Source organism: Drosophila biarmipes, chromosome X, assembly GCF_025231255.1.
Source record: "Drosophila biarmipes strain raj3 chromosome X, RU_DBia_V1.1, whole genome shotgun sequence".
In the NCBI taxonomy this organism is placed as follows: Eukaryota; Metazoa; Arthropoda; class Insecta; order Diptera; family Drosophilidae; genus Drosophila; species Drosophila biarmipes.
In genome coordinates, this window is record NC_066611.1 from 17,946,231 (window position 1) to 17,965,475 (window position 19,245).

The window sequence follows — 19,245 nt, forward strand, 5'->3', positions numbered from 1 at the left end:
TTTATTATTTAACAACTGATTTGTTTTGTTATTAAAAGAATTTATATTTGAAAAATCTCGTATAAAAAGTATTTATTCTTGAAATATTATACTTTTCTAGGAAAATCTTTGTCTTTTTAAGGTATGTTTCTCTCTTTCCATTCCATAGAGAGGCTATATTTAATAAACACATAGTTTTGAATAGTAAAAGAAAATCTGTCAGGGAGAAACGCCACACGCCACACGCCACACGCAACACGCACGAAACCCTGCACACATCTCTATCAGGGAGACAGTGCAATGAATGTTGCATGTGGAGCAGCTGCAACAACAGTGAACTGGAACTCGTCTAGTCGGCTGCCTTCACGTTGTCTCTCGAGTATTTGTCAATTAGATTTTTAATTGCTGAAATATGAATGTAGGCGCAACAGCAACAAATGCCTTGACTTTGACGTTGACAGCGGCAGCAGCGGCAGCCGCAGCAGCAACAGCAACATGCAGCAGCAACAGCCTGGGTACAGCAGCAACATGCAGCATCTGCAGCAGTGGCAGCCTGTTTTGCCTGTTTGGAGGCTGCTGCGGCAGCAGACGAGGACGACCACGACGACGATTATTAAATGCAACTTAGATCAGATCAAATGCAGCAACAGCAGCGGGGACAGCAGCAACATCGGCGGCAGCAACGAACGCGATTAAATCGAAATTCTATGCGCCATTGACCGCTCCTCCTGCTGCTTCTCGAAAAAGCAGAGGAAAAGCACACAGGAATAATCCGCTCCGTCTGGAAAAGATGGATCGCGTGCCAGGCGACTGCGACTAGTTGAAATATTGTTATTATGCCTTGGCTAAAAGTGAATGATTGCCGGGAAATCTCGGCTTTTGGCCAGACTGCAGCTGCAGACGGCGAACTGTAACGCGCAGCACTCGCAGCATTTTCCCAAACAGTTGCTGCTGCACTTGCAACATGATGCATGCTGATAGACGACGATAGATTATCGGGCAGCAGCAACTGCTGCAGCAGCCGCATCTGCATCTGGAAATCCCGATTGGCGAAGGTTGTTCTCCGGCCGGCATTTAATGGGTTATCAAACAGGTGATCGGCAGAAAAAATAGTGGAGGTAGACCCCAAAAAAGCTGCAGAGCAGCAGGTATATGTGGTTTATAAAATGTAATTGATTAAAATAATTCCAAATATATTTTTGGAACTTAAAACAGCCTTCGCATTATCATTTCCAGAAGTGGCAACATGCGGCAGCGGCTATAAATTAATTAAGCAGACAACTTGTTGCCTTGCCCCTCCCCCCCCCAAATCTTTCCCCCTGCCCTCGTCTTTCGCTCACCTTAAGGCCTTATTAAAATTAGCGCCAGATTACGCATACGCCACGTGTGGGGAGTCAGGTGAGTAATAAGGATGGAGATTACGTTGGGGATTTCCAGGGGGATTACGAGGCGCGGAGTTCTTGAGTAGGGGCAAGCTCAGCGGACAGGCGGCTCATCATGTTGCAAGTACGAGTATTCATACTCATACCCAACCCATACTCACACTCACACCCGTATTCACACTCATGTTTGCATAGAGTGCACTTACCGTTAGCCGCGAAGGAATCAATGTGCGAGTCTGTTTATAAATATTTTCATTTGCCGCACGGCTGCTGACTGAGTGACTCGGAGGCCCCGACTTCTCCACCCGATTTCCCGATTTTCCCATTTTCCGACTTCAGCTGGCAACGTGCCTCGCGCGCAGTTGGCTTTCATGGCCCAAGTTGCCGCAGTTGTCGTGCCATGAGCAGCACACGGGAAAACCATTTTTTGATATTTTCATCGAGTCGAGCAAATAAACTTGATCTTGAATAATGTCCACTGGCCATTTTCCATGAGTTTTCCTGGCCTATCTAAACATTTAGTCATAGAAATATTCATATGCATTGGGGTTCCTAGCAGTAAATGAATTTTATATCTTGGTTAGCTCCTTTTTATTCATTTATATATATTTTTAAAATGTTGCTAAGTGACTCTATTGAGGAAACATAAATTACTCAATTATCAAACTCGATCTCGTGCCAAAAAATTCTTTCACCTCCTGCCGCTGCTCTCCTATTTTATCAGTTTTAAAACTTAATAAACATCTTTATTCATAAACACTTCTGAATGTGAGTATATATGAATACATACTCATGTTCCTTTCTCCATTCTGAATGGCACAAAAACAGTCGAGGGCCAAAGGCATTCTAGTCATATTGATTCGTACTAAAGAAGGCATTCTGAAATCTATATTGAAATCAAATGAGTTACAAAGGTGATACCCTAAGGTACTGTGGGTATACTTGTTGGATTCCACTTCGATTAAAGAAAATGCAAAGCAAATATATTCATAATTTGTAAAAAAAGATACAAGTTTTATAAGAAAAGTAGATACAAATTATGTAAAATATTTTAATAAATTCTAGGAAATTATATATATTGAGATTTGAAAATCTAGGGTGTAATACAGTCGCAATTTATATAGTTTTCCCCTCCGTGAAGGTAAAGAAAATGTTTCCCTTTAATTGTTCGCTGCTTGGAGGAGCCTCTTCTTTCTCGAGACTTCGATTCATAATTTAGCGATTTGTCTCTCTGTATTTAAATATTTCAACTTAGGGCTGTCGCCTGTCGACGGCATTTGCATCTCAATTGACTCGCCGCGGAGTGACCCACACGAGAGGTGAACTCCAGCGTGCGCCAAGCTCACCTGTGATCTGTGGCTCGTCTTAACACCTTCCAGTGCCTAAATAAATTTAAGAACGCCGCTAACAAGAGTATCGGAGAACAGAGCCCCGGAATGATAGATAAAGATATCAGTTTTCAATGGACTGCTGGCCGGGCTGGGGAGGCACCTGTTCTCGGGCCAGTTCTTGGCAGGCAGCGCCTGCCTTTTGACACTTTCGAAAATGTGTTAGTCGCCGGATTTGCATAAGTTCACAGTAAATTCGAAAATGCGACTCCGCAGCGACACATCTCCATTCGGCGGCCCCGGCTCAAAACTAATCGCTAATAAATACAGACTCGTATTTCAAAATGATTTGAATATTTTTGAAAGGCCCTCGCACCCCTTTCGGTTTTCCCTCACCCGTGGCGTTTGTTTTGTTCGAAACCAAAACATTTCCCGCTGCCCGGGGAGAGGGAGAAAAGCTGTAATATTTCACACCTTTCCCCAGGAACTCGGGGATTTTTCGTAGATATTTTCGATACGATATATGGGGACACTAACAACTTAATCAAAGTCGAGTTGGCATATGTAAATTCGGAGTTCTTTCTGGGGAAAAGCATTGAGCGTTTCGAGAGCTGTTTGCTCTCGTAATTCTCGGGGACTTCTCACGATCTTTGCTCGAGTTTTACATTATGCACAAAGTTTTGCCTTATTGATATTTATGACGGATAATTTCGGGTTGTTATATGCGGCGAGCGAAAGGTTAATGACGGAAAGTCGCCTGTCGCTGGGGAAATCGAAATTACAAAGGTTTAGCCGTTCTTTTCCGGTTTCGGGTGGCATATGGTTTATCTCGTCCGCATCTCATTCATCGATTGCAGTTGCGGGGCTCATTAAAATGAAATACGAACTCTGTAAATTGAATTTGCATAATTTTTACATCTTACAGATGATATGGATACAGTTTACAATCGCATAGGCCCCATAATCATGTGGTTTATGGTCAAATAATTCGCTCGGCTGATCCTAAACCAACTCGTTAACATTCCTTGGCCACAGCTCCTCTAATATAATTTACACTCGATCGGCGAGAGACAATGGACCGGCGACGGCGATGCTAATGATGATGTTTATGGGTTCTTTCTTTCGATTGTTATCGGACCGGCTAAACCTTTCGTTTTGATCCGCTGCTGCCATTCTGCTGATCAATACTCCCAATCGATTCTGAATTCATTTATCTTCCCTGCTAGGTAGCCAGGTGTCTGGCGGAATTGATAAAAAACTTCACGCTTCGCATTTGGGCAGCGGCGAAAAGAACAAATATATAAACGTGATAAATAAAAAGAGATTGTCAACGCGAACCACAAAGCGATGATGATGTTGGCTCGTCCAGAAGATGGTAAATAAATTAAAGCATTTGATGGCATTTCGGACTTATGCAAAGTTAATGGGACAGAGCATAAGGCGACCACCTGGCGACTTATGCGGACTACGAGAAAAGAATGAATTTCATTGAGGGGAATCAAAGAAATTTTCCCATTTCCAGCTGAAATACTGAGACTAAGTACTGCTCAATTGATTTCCCTAGTCATTAGACCCTAAGGTTGCGTGAGATTTAGGCAAATATTTCGAAAAAATGTCGCGTCTTTTGTGTATTGATTTAGATTGCCAGACAATGGTCCTGAAATTTTTATTGTTTAAACGCTGGCCCAAGAACACAAGGCAGATGCGAATAAAAAAAGAGCGAAAAGGCCGGCGAAATAATAACAATAAAATTGAACAATGGCCTGCCATAAATTTTTATTATATTTTACCGATAGGTTTGTCTTTAGTTTAAAGTGGCGTCTGTCCATCTCTCTCGCCCAGTTGTCCCCGGATTGTTTTGATTATTTTTTCTGGCCGATCTGTTTTGCAAATAGGAAGCCGAGCCAGCAACAACAATGTATGTCATTGCATACAAAATTTGATTTCATTGTCATCAGGTTCTGTGCTTTTATTTATACTATTTTCGGTGAATCTATCAGTCCGTTGATTGGGTTATTGAACCTTTTTGCCGACTGGGCAAAGAGAGAGGCCCATTCGCTGGGCTCTGGACTCGGGCTCGGGGGCTACCGACTGATAAAGGATGGCCATCTAATCGCAGACGAAACAATCCGAATTAAACTAATCCGATCCGATTCGTTCCATCCGAAACCCAGTTTACAAGATATTCACTTTGCCTCCCCATTTTCCATGCTGCTGTCGCTGGCCGGCGAATTAACGCTTGATTAAGAACAATTTTAGTCAGATATGTTGTAGCATCAGTCGGAGAAAAAGTATGTTAAACAAATATATTAAAAAAAAATTAAATAAGATAATATGTAAATTTAAGTCACAAAAAAAATTTAAAATTTTAAATGTGAAAATCCAGCTGAAATATTTGAAAACCAACTAAGTAATCTGCTGGAAAGTTACTGACCGGAAAAATAGAATGTACCACATTCTAAAAAAAATTCCCAGCTTTTTCGCAGTGCCTCTGAAATTGTCGCCAGATGTCTTCAGGTGTCGCCTTGACTTTGTGGCGCTTTGGCAAATAGTGTGGCTAATTGTAGCCACTAAACTGTTGTTGGCATGCGTTTGACAGTCGGTCTCCTCGGACCGACTAACCAGCTAACCAAGTAGTACAAGCGACTAGCTAGCTAACACAAACCTCTGCCAGCATAACTGCTCAACAGTTAGCCACGCCCCTTCGCCCCAACGTGTGCAGGTTTTTCGATTTTGCCTCCTTTGGCTAATTTATTTTGATTGAGTTATTAAAATACTTGTTTACACAAGCTGGACAACGAGGTGGGGGGAAAAATAAAAAAATAATCAACCGAAATCATCGAACAAATGTGAACTAAGAACCGGGCGCTTTTATCATTTATTTGCATCTCTCGGTCGATAAGTACAAATGTTTTTCAGATTTGATTTTACAACTCTGTTACTTTGTGTCTCTTTATAACTCGCACTTCCGTTTCCGCGTAATAAAAGAGGATGCTGAGTGCTGCGGGGAAGGGGGAGAGCAGGGGTTAGGGTCTTGGCGGTGGCATTAAATTAACTAGGAATTAGCCTGAAATTAGCGGCGAATTAAAAGCCAGGTAATAAGCATTTAAGTGCACTGGAAAAAACAGAAGTACTTGGTTAGAGAACTAAAAACTAAATGTAACTTTAGTTCTAGTAAACAAGTATATAATTTAACTCATTTTCTTGCTATAAAACAAATAATTATAACTATAAAATTAAATAAAATAAATTTGTTGGTTTATTATTGAAAAATATGTATTTAGAAATGTAATAATGAATTTATAATTTTAATTGCATTGTGCAATATCTATGCATCCTATGTTCCCAACTTAAACAAATATTTTCTTAACTAAATATATAAATTATGCAAAGGATATTTATAAAATTAAAAAAAATATATACAAAAAAATCGATACACTGTAAAATTCAAACTGGGGAAACCTTCATAACTCCAAAGACAACCACTGATTGGTATTCCATTTTTTTACCTGCACCATCGAAACATTTAGCGCTGCATTACATAAAATTGACATTGATCGACGACATCGGATCGCATTGAATACGATAAATAAAGTGGATAGCTGCGAGATTACGGCGCTCCGGCTGCCGACATCCGCCGCATCTCATTTGGCGACACATTTGCATGATTATGAGCTCGGTTCCGGCCTGCGAGGAGTCTGCGATCGCCTTTGATGCCATGATTTCATGGGCTCCAAGTGCAAATCGATATTCAACTGTTGCGGACCGGCGATTAAAATTGTTTGCATTTTTGTGCCATTATTTATATAATAGCTAAATGCACTAACTGTTGCAACGCCTGGGCGACACCCCACTCCACTCCACGCAACTTAACTTGCTTAACTTGCCCCTCTCATCCGCTTTTCAATCGGAAAAACAGGCATGGGATGGAACAAATCCACGTTGTTGGCCAGCAATTAACGGAAAATACCCACCTGCGAGGGAAAACTGCAGGGAAATGTGTCAAACGGCGAGTTCCTCAGCAGAAGCTGCCACTAATGGGTTGTTAAACGGAGCTTGTTGGCCACAAAGTTGCATTTGTCCAATCGAAATTGAAGCTGGTAAGTGTCTTTAGGGTTTACTAAGTTAAAGGTTTTTTGAAAATAAAAAATATAATTACTTGATAAGTATTATTAGCTTACCTAAAATAATGATGAACCCAAAATCGTAATTGAATTCCTACATTTCTTTGAAATAAACAATGTTTTATCTAAATTTCCTCCCAAAAATAACAAAAAAAAACATAAAACCTGGTACCTAAAATGTTTTAAAAAATTCGGGAGGGCAAAAAACCTTAAGTTTCTTGTCAATTGATAAGCAAGGTTTCTGTTTCTTCTGACTTTTGACTGTCAGTCTTCAAGTTCTCGGTTTTTTGGTTTCATTTTGGCCGCTTTTGTGGTTTCTGTCCTGCGTCGTTTATTTTTTATTTCGTTTTTTGGGTGGCTATTGCGTTGATCTTCATTTAATGTCGATTTTATGGAGCGCCACAGCGCTAAATTCTTTAGCCTTTTGCTGCGGGATGACTTATTTTGCAAACAATAAAACAATAAATCAATCAATTATAAGTTAAACTCTGCGACAAGAGCAATCAAAAAGAAAATAAAGCTAAACAGCACAAAAGAAATGCGAAGGCAAAAAGCGAACATTTTAATACGTACAAGCCGAGTCCATTTTTGGCCAGGCGAACGGTAGAGTTTGGTGATTGAGATGGACGGCGAATATATTTACTTATGGTATAATGTAGCATTTATATATTTAGTGGTTTACCCAAGGGCGGTGATTTATTTGCCATTCAAGTGGGGACTTATGTATAGTTTTTTAATTTACGAGATAATAAAGAATTTAATGTTTTTACTGTTTAAATTGTAATGTACTATTTATTTATTTGGTGTTTTGGCTTTTTTTTATTGAATGTGGATTTTTTATTTGTAATTTTAAACTATTCAAATATATTTATATGTTATATTCCTAACCACCTAACATTTAATTTGAAACTAATTTGGTCTTACTTCGCCGTCAAAAGTGCAAGCCATGATTTATTTATTTATCCTTTTGCGACGCCCCTGCCAGTTGCATATTATATGCATTATAATTTGTCAGTCCGGGCATCTGCGGATCGATGGAACAACGCACAACATGGCAGAAACCCGCCGCAGAATAAACAATAAACAAAAGAAGCTGGCCGAAACGGCGGGGTATGGGGCATGGGGCATTGCATTCAACTGCAATTTGCTGAACGTTGTTCGCCTGTCTCGTCCGCCGACTGTTTTTGGACTTTAGCCAAGAGCCAAATGAAGGAAAAAGCGCCTCTGCCTTGGCGCCAAAGTGGGTCACTCCGGCAGCAACAACAATGAAATATATATAAGAAAAAGCCAACAATAGCTGCCAATTTGGGCGCACAAAATTCCTGGGCTGACAGGCGTCGACTGGGACTCGGATTTGGACTCGGATTGGGACTGGGATTGGGATTGGGAGTCGGACTGGGGCTTGGATTAAGTATCGGGCTGCGATGGTGGCGACACCACACTGGCCGCCTTACGCATGCCAATTAGGCAGAATCAGAAGCGAGAAGTTGTAACTGGAACACCCACCCTCCTTCCCTAAAGTCCCCTTGAAACTTAGGGAAATTGGAGAACTAAAAAATATTTTACAATGGGAAAGATTTCAAAAAATATTTATTTAAAGCCAAAGAGCTTTCCTATTAGAGTAATAATTTATTTTGAAATTTGGAAACATGAGGAAAGAGAAAGAAGGGCTATAACCAAGAACTGAAGTTGTCCCTTAAATTTATAAAAATGTTTTGCAATGGTAAAAAATTATGGAAAAGGACACGGGCAGTTTTTTTATATTATTATTTTATTATTTATTATTTTGTATTTTTATTATTATTTAAAGTATGTAAAAGAAGAATTGAAAACCATAAATTTGAAAATCTCCAAAGTTTAGTCCAGTTTGCAAATCGTTTATAACGGTCTCACAGGTAGAAAGTTACTAACAAATATTTTAGAACAAAAAAGGTATTTGTTATATTAACAAGAATGTGATATGATTTTTTTCGATATTTTGCGAAATTCTTCATCTGCTTATAACCCCCGTCGATATTCTTATCTCTGCCAAATTCGAAAGAAAGAGACAAAGAAATTATCAAATTAATTCGAAATGTTTTGCAAGTCTTTAAAGACAATGGAAATGATTTCGTTTCTATTGCCATTATATTTTTAACGACTCCCCAAACCGATCCGATCGATTTGAGAGCTTTGTCTCATGACTCTTTTGCCGATCATCGGCGATCAGCTATTGGGGCCAGAGACCGCGATCCGAAATCCAAACCCCCAAAATCGTGTGAGGCTGAGTTTCGCGATGTGTTCCCGATTTTCATGCCAAATTAATGCGATTTTAATGAGTGAACAGCGCTGAGCAATCAATTATGCACACTCAATTTTCGGTTCTACAGACCCGCTATCGTTTTCGCAAAACCAATTGAACGATCTGCCCGTAAACTGAAGAGCACTCGGGCTAGGGGATCGTATATGGAGATGGGGAAAGCTGGGAAACAATAATGGTAAGTAATTAGATGGAGAAAATGCAGGTAAAGTCATATTGGTATAGGAAAATAAATAGTATGCAACACAACTATTAATAATAGTTTTTGTTGAGATATGGCTGAACTATCATTTTTTAAGTTTACTTTTAAGAAATGGCATTCCTCTGGAACAGAAAACGATTAAATACATTCGGAATTCTCACTCGACCTGAGGTCATTTTCACACAAGTGGCTGCAAAAGCCGGCGGCAAGGGGCATTACATTTTATATAACGGCTTTCGATAGTTCGGTTTTTTATTTTTTGGCAGCTTCTCCGGCGATTTTCTGCCGCTTAAATACACATATTTGTCCCGGGGCACAAGCCTCCTCGCCGATCGACGACAAAGTTAAAATATTTGCCAAAAACTTTAGCTAATGAACTGTTAATTGCCCAGCGACCCCCCAATACTGGCTGCTTAATTGCAGTTAATGGGTTAAGCTCCAGCTCTTACCTATTTCTGACACTTGATTATGCAAAGGTCTCGGCTCTCGAACTTACTCCCAATTAATTTCCACACCGCAAAAACCAACAATCTGAGTCGCCGGCATTGGCCCCGAGGATACGCGCGCGATTTGCTCGCGCCAAATTTGACAACATTTACAAAAGGCCCACGAAAAATGGGTTTTATGGTAGAGTCGAAGTCTTAATGCTCCTAAATACATTTTTTTTTTTAAATTTTCACAGTTTAAAAATCACAAAAAATTATTAAAAAGGACCGAAAAATCGTTTTTTTTAGAGCGAATGCACTTTCGTAAATGTGTTTCAATCGATCTTATCGATATTAATCGATAGTTAAGTTAAAAAGTATTCAAAAAAATTTTAAATAATATTTCTTAAAAGAGTTTGTAAACATGAACAACATGTTTTTTTAATTTTTTACTGTACAAAATACCAAAGGTTGACAACATGTAGTTTTTTTAATTCCATAATTATCGATTTTTTCGATTTCTTAAAATAACCGTTATATAAGGAAGTTTTCTTTTTATTCAACTTTTTTTAAAAGTCAGAAGCTCTTTTGCAAATTCATGCACCAAGAAGTACAATCAAATTCACATTCCACATTCTTTAAAATCCCTCATTACCCAAACACCTAGAAAAATCGTGATGCCTGCCGGGGAAGAGTGTTCGAAACTCTAGAGGCAGTGAAGGCAGATATTTGGGAAATGTATCGAAATATGTTTTCATCAATAATTACACTTGCCGTTGGCCGTGGAGACGGACGACAGCTGCCACCTGGAGCTGAAGATTCGAAGCTCCGAAGATTCGGGGATCCGAAGAGGAGTTTGGGAGGTGGAATCCGAGGCATGGGTGAGATGGACCGGGGTGAGAGGGTAGATGCACCGCTCTAATGGCATTTTAATAATAGATTACGACGCTGGCGACGACAACAGTAGATTAAGACGGAGCTGCCAGCAAGATGCCCTGAGACAAATGATGTTTGCCACTAAACAAATTTCGCAGACTCTTCGGTATTTTCTTTTTTCTTGCTTTTTTCTTTAAGTGTCTGTGTGACAGTTGACAGTTAGGAGAAGAGGCTGCAGAAGAGTGGTGCGGGGAAGAGCCAAGGAGACGGCGACTGAAATTGACTGGGAGTTGCGAGTTCATCGCAAAGTCTTGGCATTATTTGCATAATTCAACTTTAATACAAATTGGCAACTCAAACAATTTACGCTTGCATGGCCACACATTCACTTGGACACTTTTTCACCGAGATGCGGATTTAGAGATGGTAGTTTAGGATTTTCACATATTATATGCATTAATAATAAAGTAATAAAAATCATGAAAATAGCTAGAAAATACCATAAAAATTCTTGAGGTTTTTCTAGTTTTATGAAGTTTTGATCTCTAATTCCTATCATCTCTATGCTGAGAACCAAGAGCTCTGCAGTTCAGTTTTTCGTTTTTTGCCAGCTAATCATGCGCATGATCTTTGGGATGGATGCATGTGGGCACATTAGGGTTACCACCGGCAGAGCCATCTCCTCGATTCCCGGACTCTTGGACGCCCGATTCTTGGGGACCCGGCTGGCTGGCTCTTCGTCTCACACTTGAGCACAATAAATTCCCATGACAACTAATTTAGCCGGCTTCTTGGCCGCTCTTTCGATCTTTTGCGATCGAAGTTTGCCTGCATTTATTTGCTGCGCTTTTTTTCCGTACCCAACGTACCCACCGATCGCTCCAACTGGCCGGGTGTGTCTCATCTTTGCCGACTCTAGAATTTTTATTGACTTTGACTTTGTCTTTCAGTTCGAGTTTTCAGTCCGACTTGTTGCTTCAGGAGGCTCTGCATTTGGTCAAATTATGTGGACGGGCCTTAATGATCGTCTCTATGGAGATGCGATTGCCATTGCCATTGCCACAAGTTGGCCAAAGTCACCAAATTCCCCACATTACGTATACGCCACGTGAGACGAGACGAATTGAATTGAATTGAACTGAAGTGAGCTGAGCTGAGCTGAGCTGAGGCGATCTGAGGCCAGGAGACCCACTCCATGCAATTAACCGCAAAGTGTCAAAGTCAAGGCAACGGGTATGGCTGCCACCGCCACGCCCACTGCGGCCCACAAGTGTGGCAAATAACAATTATTAACTTTTCTGTGTACCCTAGGTGGAGGTATAATGGGTTGGGGAACTGGTTACCCAACAAGTTTAACCAAAATTGTAAGTGCTAAGAAATAACAAGAAGCACTAGCATTAAATAAACAACTTAAGTTACGAAAAAATATATAACAAATACTAAAAAATAGTATTTTATTAATACCGCTTGTATTAGCAAATATCCTAAATAATACATATACCAAAAGGTATTTTTGGTATTTGTATTTAATGTATTTTTTAATGATAAAAATACCAAAACGCCGTATTTGCTTGGCTTCCATAAAAAGTCAAAGTATCTTAACTGATAATTTATAATTTATATTATAATAATTTAAAATATTATAATAATTTAATTTACAGATCTGTGATGTTTATAGGGTATTTTGAGTTTCAATAAACCCCTTCTTTTTGGTTTGTTGTTTGGTCAGGATCAACTTGAGCAACATGGGAAACATTCACGCCAACAACATGGAACAGCAATCTAAACAAATGGCCCACATCAAACGAATGGCACAGCCTAAGAAACCCTGACCGTAAGTTGTTTTTCACCGCATGTAGGATACGATACACGGGTGTTTTTGGTTTTTTTCTGGTATTTTTTTTTAACAACCGCGGGCGTAATGCGGATGACATTGACGCGCGTCGGGCGAAGCCATCCATCTGAAGATTGGAGCGAGGAGTTGGGACCTGAATTTGAATCCCGTCTGTCAGGCGGAGATTGCTGCTGCAGTGCGCCCCTGGCCCCTGTAATTTAACACCCACGCCAGCCTGTCAGGCAGCTCGATCCCCGAACCCCCCCACAATCCGCTGGCCCAACGCCAGTGGCCTGAATTTGAATTTAGCATGTGGCAACGTTTATTATCAGGTGTCGTCGCTTTTCAATCATTTTGTTGTGCGCTGCACACTTCACTGGCGAAAATTGTTTTTAATTGCCTCAGCTCTGGCATGAAGCACGGGAAAAAATTAAAATTCAGGTGAAATTATCATTATATGCGTTTAAAAATATCATCTTCGGGTAATACTTTTTAAATAATACTTAAAAAAGATACTTAAGTTAATTTTTTGTAGCCACAAAATATTTAATAAAATAGGCTTTCAGTTCCATAATTTAAACACGACTATTTCATCTATCTTTTTAATTTGCCAGAAATATTTTCATAATTACAGTAACTTTTTACATTACATAAAAATTAGTACTCAATAAATATTAATGTTTAGTAACGGAATCATAGTTACTTATACTTGTGAAATATCTTTGTTATTATTATCTTCACTCTATTTTTAGTTTTTTGGTAAATGTATTATCTTACTCTATATTTTCTTGTAGTGTAGCTGCCGCACATCTGCCGCCACCAAGGCGGAAGCAGAGCAAAGAGTAAACAATTTGGCCAATAATTTGTCAATCAAGAATTAACGATCGAACGGAGCAAATTGAATGTGGGATCGGGTGGTCGGGAAGTGTGGAGGAGGTACTCCCATTGGGGTGGGGCGTTTACTCCTTTATTGCGATAAAGCTGGAGATTTTATGAGCGAGTTGCCAGCAAGTTGTCAGGCATAGTAAAGTTACATAACTGCAGTTTAGAGCACGCGACATTTTGTCGCAAGTTTACGGTCGACGACAGGCAACAAATGCAATGCCACAAGGCCCCAAAGCTCTTGAACGCCATGGAGCAGCCGGAGGTGAGGTAACTCCCCGCAGCCGGAGCATCGTCGTCATCATCATCATGGTGATCATGGTGATCATGGTGATCATAGTCATCCCAGTACCAAAACCCATCCCAAACCCAATCCCAGCGAAACGAAACTGGAGATGCCCAGCACTGCGATAAGCGCCTGAATTATGATTAGACGACAGTCGTATACATATATACACAAATGCTATATATGAGATGGCACTCTTCTGGGGTGGGGCATTCGCTTGGTCTGCCTTTTGTTGCATCAAATTATGAGGCAATAAAACAATTCACAATGAATGAGTAATGGACAAATGTGGCCGCGAGATCGCCAGTGTGCGCCCAAGTTCCCGAAAATTATTGGACAGGCATTGGTAGTTGTTTTGCCAACAAAGAACTATATTAAAACAAAATCTTTAAAGACTATTGGTTGGTACAAATTCATAGCTTTCTCAAGGCCCATCCTGAACTATTTTAAGATACTTTTTTTTGCTAAAATACGACCACGTTCGCCTGCTAATGTCTATAAATAAATTCCCTGGCTTTTCATTGACTGCACACAAAAGTTTGTTGTGCTTGTGCTTTTGTTTTTATCAGCCTCATTTTCCGACGCTTGGCTGCATTTTCATTTTCTTAATCAGTCAAAAAACTCAAAAGGTGATCAAGACGACGACGAAGAAGAAGAGCAACAGCAGCTGATGATGATTGCGATGAGGAAAAAGATGAAGACCGTTCTTCGGAGTAATTATTCCTATATAATATTGTATATACACATAGATATGACTTGGTTGGGAGGCAATGAGCATGGCAAGTGCTCTGCCCTTGCAGCAATAGCTGGTTAGAAGAATGTTATATAATTTAAGCTAGCTTTTTGCCCTACAACGGCAGAGGGTATTGGGCAATCTTGGGATTATTTAAATAAAGATAAATACCTTTTTGAAACTGCTTAACAGGTACTGAGTTGGGTGTGGAATCCGTAAACCAGGAATTTTGAATGGTTTTTCCAGAGCAGTTTAGATCCTCATCCTGTATGCTATTTACATTGGGCTTAACCGGAGGTTAAGAAGTAGATGTTATGTCAGCTAATAAATATAATCCTGTAAATATAAATGTGGTTATTAATTATACAATTTACTTTGAGTAACCTTAACCAGAGGTTAAGAAGTGGATGTTAAGCAGCTAATTTATTCTAATACTGTTCCCTCCAAGGGTATTCTCAAGTCTTATATTTATATGGCTTTTCCACCTGCTCCGCTCCGCTCATTTTCGTTGGTGCTGTATGATTTATGATGCTTGAAAGATAAATTCTGGCAAAGCTCTTGTTAACTGCGGCTGTCAATAGTCGCTCGACTCATGTGAGAGGTGCGATGACTGCTGGCAGTCGTTCGTCTATATAAGATAGTCTACCCGCCTGCAAAGCCATCCAACTATTCCATTCCTGATAATGATAATGATGTTGTGCTCAGTGTCAATGCTCTGTAGCGGTGAATTTGCGTTAATACTGCTTCTGATTCTAAATATTTCTCCACTGTCAATGCCTTTTCTTTTCTTCGTTTTTTGTTTTGTGTGGAAACTCAAGTATCCCGCTTGCTGAATGTCGTCGACGTCGTCGTCGTCGTCCCACTCTTGAGCATATTACGTATACGCCATGTTCGACTTGTGTTATCCAACCGCGGGTCTGTGTGTGTCTGCCCAAAAGGCAGTTTTATGCTATAATTTCGAAATCGAAGAAAATTGATAATCTACAATTGCCGCAGAACGCAGGCCACTATGTGCTGTTACACTTGTGGACAAGATAGTAGCACTGCTAATATAGCTTTGGTTTCGAAAGATTTCAATTTTAACCCAGAGTTAAAAAAAAGTTAACAAATAATTGTATTTTCTAGTTCTTATCTACAGTTACCCAATATTGTTGACATATTTATAGTCATATACTCAATATTGGTTTCATTATACCAAAAGTAATGTTAACCTTCAGGTTACATCACGCTAATATATAACCTTCGGTTTAACACAAATTAATATGCAATATTTTTTTTATTTTCTACCTTTTAACTGTAGTTAACCAATATTTCTGGAACATTCATAAGTAATAAATAAGTAATGCTAGCCTTCAGGTAAGTGATATATTCTTTTGAAAGTTTCTTATTTTAACCTACGGTTAATTTTTTTTCATAAATTGAATGCTTGACCACCGTTCGTTCCGTGTTTTTACTTGAACATTTCGGATGCACACAACCCACGGTCGCTGGCCAAATTGTAATCGTAGTTGTGGTCGCCGTTGTAGTTGCAGTCATGCCTTGAATTTCGCTTTGATGGTCGCCGCACTCGCATAAATCAATAAAAGTGCAGCCGCTGAAGAAGAGGCAGAGCAAGCAGCAGCAGCAGGAGCAACAACAATTACATCTGCAAGAACAACCTCGAGGAGTATCCAAGAAATGCCAACGAAATTTCCCTGTCCTGACAGATAAGGAATAATACGGTGGAGGCTAGATAAAACAGCTATCAGCCTTAATAAATTTTCAGATGGCGGAAGGCAACATAATTTGTTGCCCAATCGCACTTAGCCATATAGTTTGTCATGCATAATAAAATAAAAGAAATGCACTTTAGTTTATTTTATACTATATCCATTTCTTACTTCTTATCTAAACCTTAGAATTTATAAGCAACTCTTTTCAGAAGCTTGGAAAACTTAATGATCTATTATGGTTATTGAGTTTCGGTTTCAGAAACAACAAATTGCAATTTTTACGACTGGGAATCTGGTGACAGATGAAACTTTCCTTCTTCCAACGATCGATAAGAATCACTCGACGATGGAGGAAAAAATCCGGAATACCAAAAATTGACTGAAAACCAAAAGATCAAAAATCAAAAATCAACAATAAGCACAGATGTCGGTGGAGGTGGGTTCCATAAATTTTCATTAGAAATGCAACAGCAGCCAAACGATAAGAAACTTTATGGCCGTCGTTGATATAAAACCTGGCTCTAATTGAAAATAAAAACCGAAAAGCTCTGGCGTTATTGAAAACGAAATGAAATTTAAATAATTTTTGATGAAAACTCGCCTTTAGTTTGTAGAGCATCAAAGTGGCGTGGAAAACGAGACAAACAAAGGGAATGGTCGTAAAGAAGACTATATCTGCATTTATTGAATTAATGCATATCTTCTGCTGACTGTACACAGTAAAAAAAAAAATGTTTTAACTTGAAAACGCAGTCATGGAAAATGTAATAATAGTAGATAAAAACATGTTTCTTCTAAGACAGTTGTGTAACTTATTTCACTCGCATCTTGTGGCTTATTAAAACAAATGTTGTTGAGACAAGAGTCTACAGTATTTTCCTCAGTGCATGCCTGCTTATTGGCCCCTCATTCCCTCTGTGTGTGTGGCATCAAGTTGATTTTTTCGGTTTTAATATTCGAGCTACCGTTAGATTCAACAGCGAAGAGCGGTGTGGAAAATTCGTGGAGAGGGGCAGGGAAATGCTCAGGGGGCGGCGTCAAAGTCGACGCTTCGCCAACGCCGGCGTCTCTTTGGTAAAACATTAATTAAATTAATTAACCAACTCGTGCCAAGCCTTTCCTACCCAAGGAGATGGGCAGCAAACCAAAAAAGAACACATCTATGTACGGCGGAGTCGGTGGCAGGCACTCGTATATATATTCCAGACATCGCTTTGGAACGCATAATTAATGCGCTCAGTGCGCAGAACCAGATTAAAGTGCTCCTCGCCTTGCCAGAAGATACAAACAGATATAAGATACAAGTCCGTGTATATGGGTGTACACCTGCCCACATAGATCGCTTCATACAGCTCCGTCCATAGGTGGTGGCTGTTAAGTCAGTCATCTGTGGTGAAAGATCGGATCCATCCGTCTTCCGGCAATTGAAAATGATTCTCTCAATTAAACTATGCCGACTTGAGTGGGTTTTACTTTTAGTACTGCTCTCCCCGGAATTAATTTATTAAAAGGGTTAACTAAGGTTGCCGAAATATATATATTTCAGTGATACAAATAATTATATTTAAATTTTATTTATGAAAAGGGGTAATTAGGGCGACCAAAGTTGATTCATTTTAAAGTATATATATCTTAGATTATTATAATTTTAATGCAAAATTAAAAATGATTTTAATGTTGATTGGTGGATGGGTCTGATACGAAATATTTTTTAAAGGAGGTAATGAAAATGGCCAAACTTTTTTTTTTAGCTCATAATAAAAGTATCTTAGGCAAAGTTTAAAAATTTTTTATGAATATTAGTTCTGAATGCTTATGATCCACAACAAATATAAATAAAAAATATCAATCATCATTGAAAACATTTCAGGAATACATCAAAGAGAAATAGTGTTGCCAATGTAAAGTTTACAAAAAATATTTCTGAGTATTATTAAAAGATGCTTATATTCACAAAAAATATTTTTTTTAATTTCTCAGTTGTCTAATTTAATCCGTTTTCACATTTGGATAATCCCATTCATAATCCATCAGATCTGAACCAATTTTCTGGCCTTTTCTTCGCCGCTGCGCGCCTCTCTCCCTCCAGGGTTAGGGCCAATTAATCTTGGCCAGCTCGCAGATGCCCCTGAATAGGCTTTCCATATCCGTTAGCAGTGCGGAATGTGAAACCCTGACAAAAACAAAAACAAAACCGAAAATAAAAGCCCGACACGTGCCAAGCGAAGAACACCAGGCAGCGAGACATCAATCAATTGCGCTGATTGAATGCATTCGAAACCGAAAACCCGAGAGACCAAAGAAAGGGGGCTGCGAAAGTAAATAAAACCCATGAAAGGCAGCCTCCAACAAAGTGTGAAGTTGGAAATAAAGTGGCGCTTAATTGCGAGCGATTAATGAAGCAAGAATCCCCATTCCCAAAATCCAATGCCCAATTTTGAGGCGCCGAGGGCAGTTTTTCTGCGTTTTTTCTAGTGTAGTGCTGAACCGCTGTCGTCGCCTGTGTCAGGTGTCATGTGTCAAATGTCAGGTGTCAGGTGTCAAGGCAAGGGGCCAAAAGTTTAACGGTTCTCCCGGCCACCAATCAAGGCGAGAAAAAATAAACAGAAAAAACAAAGCACCAAATGAAAAACGAAACAATCCAAAAAGTTTACAACAAATTAACGCGAAAATCGCCGGCAGCCAAGTGGCCAACGAACTCCGATCGATGGGCAATCGGAAGGTCGCCTTCGTCATGAAAATGTATGCCTTTAAATCCGATAAAGCTAAAACAAAGAGCAATATCAAGTGCAATAAACCATAAACTGATGGAGTCCCAAATTGAATAAAACTATTAAGGAAAACTGCAAAAAATATATGCTTAAACAGACGGAAAACGAAAAGTGCAAAATTACAGGGCTTAAGCCACGACTTTTAAAATACCCTGGAAGTCTTTCTATTTTTCAGTTTAACTCTTGAAGAAAATCTATATTTTTTGCATTAAGCTTTTAATTTCCTTGAGTTCCCATATTCCAATTATTTAAATTATATTATTAGACCCCCGTTTCACTTGGCTTTCTGCATTTATAAGCTGACTCAGAGATATTTCTGTGCCGATCATGTCACGATCATCTTGGGGGGATTACGAAAATCTTAAGCTTTTGACGTGAGTTCTTGAGAGATATCTTTGATCTTTGTTTGGAC

At 39.4% G+C, this 19,245-nt stretch overlaps 1 long non-coding RNA gene across 2 annotated transcripts in view; it reads right to left on the reverse strand.

The window, feature by feature from the left end:
* LOC122818592 (uncharacterized) overlaps positions 1 to 19,245 on the reverse strand; it is a 128,765-nt gene that overhangs the window by 24,838 nt on the left and 84,682 nt on the right. For both annotated transcript variants that reach the window (XR_006368076.2, XR_006368075.2), the window contains one exon: positions 14,522 to 14,686. This is a non-coding gene — a long non-coding RNA (uncharacterized LOC122818592). The remainder of the gene's footprint in view (positions 1 to 14,521; positions 14,687 to 19,245) is intronic.